General features: G+C 47.4%; 1 long non-coding RNA gene across 1 annotated transcript in view; it reads right to left on the bottom strand.

Moving 5' to 3' along the window:
* Positions 1-4,687: 4,687 nt before the first annotated feature.
* The window catches only part of LOC146204084 (uncharacterized), a 39,118-nt gene continuing 35,210 nt past the window's right edge, over positions 4,688-8,595 (bottom strand). The window contains exons 2-3 of the long non-coding RNA XR_014702652.1: positions 5,885-5,994; positions 4,688-5,711 (exon numbers count right to left, since the gene is read on the bottom strand). This is a non-coding gene — a long non-coding RNA (uncharacterized LOC146204084). The remainder of the gene's footprint in view (positions 5,712-5,884; positions 5,995-8,595) is intronic.

Below are 8,595 nucleotides of genomic sequence, written 5' to 3'. Positions count from 1 at the left end.
AGGACCCATCGAATGGAAAACCACCTAAAGCCAGTCCTGGTACAGGCGGACTTGCCTCCAAAGTTCCGAACGAGCTAGTTTGCACAGTATCTTGAATGGGTCCATGAAGGTGTACCTAGGAATTTGTCTGACGACGGCTTGTATCAGTGAAGGGGCATATATGGGGTTCAACTTGATTGTCGGCAAAATGAGGTGGCATGGTAACAGGAGACGTGGTATCGTGTTCACGGCGGACGATACGGGTCACAGTTTCTGATGAGGTATACATGGTGTATGGGTGGAAGGTTTTAGCAGTATGGCAGCAGCCATCGCGTAGTATTTGTAGACTAGCTATGCTCCGCTATGCTTTTCAGCACGTGGCTAACTGTAAGATTTAGACAACTTAGCATCGAATTTATACCAAAAGCAAGCACATATAGGCGATGGTGGATTCAATGTCTGGGCACGGCTCGCAAAGGCCCAACCTGTCGACCGACTTCTTGTGCAAAGAAGTCTTGAAGCTTCTTGCAAAGATCTCAGCTGGTATAATCCTCTTCGTGGTTATCATACTAGGCAATCCGTGAATTTGGAACTTTCCTTGCCTGAAAAACTTCCAGGATCACGAGGGCAGCTGATGAGGACCGTTTGCAAGCTCACTGTCGCTGCAGGCTCAGTATCCTGAGGCATAGCGCGTATGGGAAAACTGATATCCGCTGTAGAGTTCTGCCTTGAGTAGTCCTACACCCGGATAAACGGCTACACCTCTACCAAATGTGTAACGGCAAGGATGTATTTACAAATATTTAAAACGAGAGGCAGCCGCAGCCAAAAGAGGGCAGCCCTTCTTCACCGTATTTCACGTCTGTCCTCCCCTCGAGCCATGGGGAAAATGTCGTCATCGTAAGACCGTAAAAATACATGCATTGGTGCCAGGCTATTTTCCGAAGGGCCTGCTTGCAGGCTGAACGCGCGGAGGTCGGCCCTTACTGGAACACGATTCCACACACAATAGTCCTCAAAATATAATTAGTATGGTGTTTTTGATACGCATACGTCAGGCATAAAAGCGCTTATTCAACTGGAACGTTACTGCGCATATTTTATTCTTTATCTGTAACGCATTTTGGCGTCTTTGAAGCATGTATGTGCACCCAGGCATAGCCTTCTCTATTTTCCATACCTGGGTATCAGCTCTGAAACAGCCGTTCAAGCAAAATCAAGGCTACCAGCGATCTTTGCGGGCGAAGTGCGAGGGTTTTAGGAGAGGGTATTACGACGCTCCAAAGAGCGCTCGCTGTCGGTCCGCGCGCACTTCAAGGGGGGCGTTCCAATTCTTAGACGTCTAGCAAGACGGCTTCGTAGATGTCAGCGTAGACGTCTACACGTTCGCGTAATGGAACGCGTCTGTCTACCTGTCTACGTGCTGTCTAGCCTGGCGTCACCTCGAGGCATAAAGGTTGAGCTAAAACGTTTGAAAACTATTATAACGTCGCTTTCTTTAAAACTTTACAACAATACAGGTGAAAATCACGTTTTTAATGGTTCGCCGAATTTTCGCAGCAATAATATTACACGCTTAATCGCCACAACGCAGATAACATGTAGCAGACCGGACAGACTTCTCTGTCAATGGGCCCGCTCAAGGCTTGACGGAAGAGAGTGTTAGTCCGTTTTTACTTTTTTATACTGATGCTGACGTGCACATGCATGCTTCTCGGATGTCTAATGCACAGAGTTGTAAGCATGAAAACATGCAAAATACTGTAAACTTGTGAGGATCACAGGAGAAAGGTGATAACCGGCTACAACAAAAGAAAAACTTTGTGCCGTTCGTCTGTCGTCTGTAGTAAATAGGCGATGAAACCAAAAGCAGCAACTCGTTTTAATGATATATAGGCACACTAAAATCAATGCGCAAGAAGCCGGCATCGTCAGGCGAGTTCGTTCTTCCGACATTAACTGAATATGCTTGGAAGGGTTTGCCACGGCTACTACAGCAAGAGAGAAACACATGCGTGCCGTCCAGTAGCCGTCCTGACTCCCGGCTAAGTGACCAGAAAGTCGATAACATCAAGACAAAACAACTCGTCGTCAAGTTAAAAAAACAAAAAGGAGACCAACAGCATTTCAACCGCAAAAACTTTCAACCGCATCCTTTCCTCTTAAGCACGATTCAAGAATCTGCAGTGCTATGAATCTCGCGACCATAAAGGCAGCTAAATTAGCCTCTAGCTACCGTATGCACTGACGTAACAACTCACATTTGAAAGATCTTGCGTATGAATACTCCGGCGTTCGCAAAGAGCACGGCCACCGTACAGCTACTACAACCACCGGAAGCACGACTCGCTCAGCGCAAACCGCGCACTGTCCGCCATGTTGTTTAGACAGCAAAGTAGCCTGCATCAATGTTGACTTCGGCGAAGCAGTCTTCGTGAGACTGCTTCGCGAGAATTGCAACGCGTCCCAAAATAGTGGTTGCCCGGCTAGCCGTCTAAATAGATGTCTACTAGGGGCTATTGGAACGCATCCAAGGTCTCTTCCCGCCGCGCGCCTACGTCATCGCCACGTGCCTACTTAGCGTGATCGCCGCGAGGCGCCGCTCGCAGCCTTGATAAAAAGTGCGATGGTCGGCACCCATTGTCCTGGGCGCCGATGACCATGTTATGGAAAATAAAGGAGGCTGTGACCCAGGTTAATAGTGTAGCAGCGAGTAGACGTAGCAGCGGTTCATTTTTCCTCAGCAGAGATGATAGTCAATGAAAATCGGGGTAGCCAAACGCAGGTCGTAATGTACTGGAAATATATAGGGTTCGGAAATATCCCAACCGCACGACTGGGCTGACATTGCGCGCTATAGCGTGGTCCGGCGAGTTGGTGATACCGAATTCATCGCTACTTTGGTGATGAGGTTGCACTATCGAACCAATAGGAAGTGTCAGGAACAGGTCGGTGCAGAACGTGAAAGATTACGGTTAGATAGGAAGACAAGTGATAATGATAAACACTGTAAGAAGCCATCCTATTGTCCCCCTTGCAGCCTCAGCAACCGCATTGCTCCCTGATTTTTGCTAGTATACCTTTGAAGTCCCCTGCAAACGCAAGTGGAGACATGTGGTGCAGCAGTATCTATAGTAAGCTGTGTCCGAAAGGTTGAAAAGCTAGGCTCTCCAAGCACATTCGCGTCGAAGAGGCTTGAATGTCGCCACTATCATCTGCATATTTTGAGTCATGAGTATCGTGAAGACTACGTGCAGGATGAACGGTGGAAAATATTTCGGAAAGTATTAGCCTGTCCTGGCAAGCTAAGACGGAGCTCGCGAGTTGTACACAAATCTCAAAGCAACCGACTGCCGGATTGAGAAAGTGTTGGGGAAGGGAGACGCCGATAAATGAGCAGAAAGCATAAAGATACTCAGGGTACTGCTACAAGGTGTAGAATGCGGATGGGCATCAGTCCTGGATTCGCTGCAAAAGCATCGCATTTATTTGTATTGGAGTATGATGCGATAAAGTCCGGTGCGTGTAAAGGACGGGGAAAAAAAATAAATAAAAGCCAGCGGAATGAATGCAGACGGGAGCAGTTCTAAAGCGCACGGCCAAAAAGTTGCCTGTGCCGCCAGAGGTAGCTTGCGGCTGCAGCAAGTGCGAAGGGCCTGCGAAAAGGAGGCTATCGTAATGAATTCGCAGAAAAGGGGCACGCACCAGCGAACGAGACTTCCGCTTCTGTAATCGCCATGCGATCTCCACTCAGCGGAGACCATTTAAGGAGAGGCTCCTTTCGAGCCGCCGCCGTCGTCGGAGAGGATCCGCGGACGGGAAATCACCTAATTACCCTGGCCGCAGGGCTTTCGCGCACACCCACCGTGCCACCGTCCGCGCAGGGTCGCGGTCGCGAGCGCCAGTCAGTTATGCCTATTAATCACGCTGGGGCCGGAGTCACGCTAGATGATATGCATAGGATTCAAATGTGCAGAATGTGCTCACGGATTGTTGGACAATGCGAGTGCACCACTGATGGGTACCGGCGAAGCAGAAATTTGCTGCTTGAAAGGCTAAAACGTTGGAAGAGACATGGTCGCGCCGTGTAACTGCTCATTTTTAGCCATTCGATAGCGAAAAATGTTCTGGTCATAGCTGCAACAGAGCGTCGAATATCCGCGAGCACGCTGAGCATTCTTGAGGATTCCCACCTCCCTTTTTTGTTTCATCTTGTGCTAGTTATCTTTGTCGACTCGCGCTGGTTATGCAGCGGCCATTATGAAATGCGTTCTGTGTTTTCGTCGGGTCGCCGCTATGCTTTCACGCTTGAAGCAATAGTGAGGCAGACGGCGAGTCAATCCACACTCTGGGGCAGCATCGTTCGTTGCCAGTGTCTTCCGTCGCAAATTTGAAAGCAGCGCTCTTAAGAAATAAGATATCAAATCTTCAGTAGATTGTTTTGAAGGATCGGAAACTGTAATTCAAGACATACACAATTTTTAATACCACTGATGGTCATTATACCTATTGTCACCTTGAGGTCCTCGTTTCCATCCTGAGTTAATTATCTAGGTGTCGTCCGCTGAAAAATACAATTGCCAGCATTCTTTTCGGCAGCTGTGGTGGAATTATCTGTGAACTAAAAAATAAACAGCGTGTATACAAATCGTCAATGTTAATTGGGTGGACCCCCCCCCCCCCCCCCAATCCCCTTCTTACGTGCGTGTGTAAAATCAAAGAAATTGCGGTTAGTATCAGGTTCTTTGTGGAAAAGCAGAGCGCTTGTTAGAAAGCGCCAAACGCTTCAAATGTCTCAGCAGTGTATCTACCCCTGTGCCATGTTGTATTGTCTATTCTAGAGAGCTTGTAACATTTAGAATAGACAGTAGAGTAGAAATAAGGAATATCAACAAGGGGTAAGTGCAACTTTAACTACTCGCTGATGTTTCAGCATTATTTCATTCGCTGCAGTGCCGCCCATACCGCTTCTCAACCAGCGTTATTAACGAGAGACGACGAGCTGCCTGCAAAAGAAACTGCTCGGATGCTAGGTTGGGCATTCTTTTTTGTTTCAGCAGGCATTGCATTGTTCCACTTTGCTTGGCCTCGGCGCGCGGCTCCAAACACTGACCCAAACGCGAAGCTCCCATCTGGGCTTCGATCATCCACGAGCAAAAAGGTCGACTGAGGCCTCTGCCGAGCTGACCACAGGAAAGGAGAAGGATGAGCGGTGGGAGACCCTCCAGACGCGTCTTTGTCTCTCTTTTTACTTGGATCTTGCAGCTTGGCCCGAAGCGTGGGCGATCTTCATCGGCAGATAGAGTGCGGCCAGCCCCGGGCGCCCGACACAAATTCTGGCTCGACGGGGCGCCGGGGAAAGAGCGTGGGGAGGACGAGTCCACAATGCATCTACGCACTCAGTGGACGGTCGAAGTGGTGGTCCGCGTGGGCGCGCGCGCGCGCGTTATATTCATACTAAACGCAACGGTGGCAGCTCCCTCGCGCTCCCTCCCATTGGTCCACTGGGCTCGGGTTTCGCCGGACAAGGGCTCCGGCCCCGGGCTGCTCTCTTCGCGCCGGCTGGGAGGAGGGAACGGAAGGGCGCTTCCGGTAGCCACTTCCGGTACAAGGGCGCGTTGCCGGGCAACGCTGGCAGACCGACCACGCCACGACGCCTGCGGCCCGGCGGCCGCCAAGCGCCACCTCGGCCAGACAAGTGAGGCGGGCCCAGCGGGGACACGGCGACCAGCCTGCAAACCAGAGAAGAACAGCACGCCGCCAACCGGGGCGCGGCTGAAAGAAAGCGCGCCCGAAAGAGAAAGCTCGGCAGCGACTGGGGCGAGTTAGGGTCGCAGAGCAGATTGTCGTTGCACAGTACGGAGTTGGGAGAGGGGGACAGAGAACTCGGTGTCCGTCAACTCACAGTTCTCCTAATAGGGTGCGCCTGAAACTTCTCCGAAAAGCAGCACTTTGCAGGGCCTTCTCATAGCTGAGTATTCCACGAAACACTGCTCTCTGTGCTACAATGCATCTCTGTTAGAAAAGAAAAGAAGAAAAAGCTTAATGTGTAAGCACGAATCTAAGGGGCTACAATTAGAACACTCAGATTTTTAGGCTCTTGTGCATTCACATCAGCGCGAGATCATGACTTGTATTTCGCAAGCTTCATCTGCACTGATGTTATAGGAACCAGGATAACACTTAAATGCACGAACGCGCATTCTTCTCTGTAAGTATTTGCACCTTTCAGTATATGAAGATAAAGATTTGCAATTTTTGTTGCAGAATGCCAGCTCCTTTTTTTTTTTTTCCCCAATAATTTCGTCTCAATCCGAAAATGGAAAAAGATACCCGTGGCAAAAGAAGGCTTGAAGACACATTATTTCTCCTATATCCCAGTGCAGGCTTCATGAATGTTGTATAATGACTTAAAAACTTGCGCGAACATCAGTATAGAGCTTGTGGGGTGTATATACGACGAAAAAGGAATGAAACCTGCGCTGGCTTCACTGCTTGTACTCTGATTCCTACTAAAACGGTCGCTATTCTTTTCTCTTCCATAGAAAAACTTTTTACGCTAATTTTTCTTACCCCGCGATTTTTTCTAATGGGGAGCTTTCTCTTACTGACTTCATGAGGTCACATACGTCAAAATCATACAATTACAGCCTTCATTGAAAAATTTTGTTTTTTGGCATTCATCGGTCGAATAGAATTGAGCATATTAGAACAGCTCTTTTCTGTGTATGTATCTGATCTTTTCAGTTATCTTAATAATAATAATTGGTTCGCAGGAAAGGAAAGACGCAGTATCTGTTACACTTGCTCTGTGAACACCTACTGCGGTTTATGGGTGCGATCGTATTTGGGATGCAAGTTTGACAAGTGTACCAATATTTCAAGGCCAAAGAAAGAAAATTAGCCACTTCATTATTGATTATATTTTCGGAATATTTTAGGTCCGGTGCTGCTTTTGTAGATCCCTTTTCCAACCAAGGATGCGGTGTAAATTTTAGTCTTTTAACTCGACTACAAAAAAATAATAATAAAAAATCGGCAGCACACGGCTTCCTAAGTAAGCGCAAAACTTTGAGGAAGTCCCAGCCCTTTGGCAACGTGATCAGCAAAAAAATTCGCATTCTGAAATGTGTGTTTCGTGTCTATTTCTCACACCCTGCGAAATAGGGTGCATTGAGGTATGCACCATTTTAATGGGCGCAGTGCTGCTTGCTGCACCCAATAACAGGACGCATCAGTACCTCAAGGCAGAGTTTTCTGGAGAGTGTCAGTTATAGACAGGCAAGGGTGCGATTGTTTTTACATGTTGGCATCGAGCAGACGGATATGTCTGAGCGCAATAGGCATGAGAGTCGAAATTGGAAAGTTCCTTCCTGGCAGCCTCCACATGGTCGCGATTATTTTGCGAGGTAGCACTGAGAAACACGGAACAAGACGGAGAGAGAAGGAGGCATAGCCTCTAATTTTTTGTCCAGTAAAATTTATTGACCTGTATCGCAAATTCGCGTCACCTTGTTTTACTCACCGAGTATTCATTATTACGCGGAGATTGCATATACAGTTGGACGTCGTGTTCTCAGCAGCCAGCGCTTTAATATCAGAAGGTTTGGCGTCACATTCAGGAAGCTGTGTTAAGAAAAAGGGGGGCGAGATTATACGACTTCAAGCGAGCGTTCAACAGCTGCTGGCCTTTCTTTTTCTGTCCTCTTTTGGGAGAAAATAGAACACATTTGTTGGATAAAAAAAAAAAAAAAATATTGGCAGCTGCGCCTAGGACTGCGCCTAAGTCGGTCCGAGTAATTCGAGCTGGTTTTTCACACTTATTGGACGAGCTGCGCAAGATGGATGAAATGCTAATTATTACTGGAAGACATAACGAGTTCTCAAATATTTGTAGCCCCAACAAAATTTTAATATTTATTTTTGCATGTGGGAGCATGAGCTAGTAGAATGTATAGGTTACGTTTTTTTTTTTTCTTCAATCCTTCATCATAAAGGCATAAGAATTCCGGTTCAGGCTTTGTTGCGAAAGAAAAGCCGCAAAACGAACTCTATGTTGTCCTCACTCTTTTCTTTTTCTTGCACCCATTTTCTTTTTTATTTTCTTTTTGAAGTTTGTGAATATGTACGGCACAAGCCTCGAAGAGCTACCATTGTTTTGCACAGATGATATTTCGGTTTGATCTCTGGTTCTGGTACAGCATCTTGGCAGGCCCACTGATGCACGTAGGTTGTGTTGTCATGTGCAGTCTTCCCTGTTTAATATGACCCCGATAATTTGGACGATAGCAATCAAGGGCAACCTTTCAGAAGACCAATAGTTTTTCATGTATCGCAATGGACGGGCCGACAATACGCAGAGCCTCGGGGTCATATAATCATGTAACGTTAATAAGGGCAGCGATGAGAGCAAAATTCCTACTTTCCCAACCAGATATTGTGATTTATTTTGAGCCCTTGACGTTTGTGCAAATCTGAGCAAAAGCGTAAATGCCAAACTAATGGCTGTGTATTGTGTTCTCATGTTTCCCAGAACCATGGGGTTCGGTCGACGGGTCTTACAATTGGTTGTATTGCATGAATAACTGATAAAAATGCTGCATTTGCAGGTTGTGC

This window comes from Amblyomma maculatum, chromosome 1 (genome assembly GCF_055883805.1).
Source record: "Amblyomma maculatum isolate TAMU_Amacu chromosome 1, ASM5588380v1, whole genome shotgun sequence".
Taxonomy (NCBI): Eukaryota; Metazoa; Arthropoda; class Arachnida; order Ixodida; family Ixodidae; genus Amblyomma; species Amblyomma maculatum.
The sequence above is the reverse complement of the archived record's forward strand: the minus strand, read 5'-3'. Positions and strand labels throughout refer to the sequence as shown.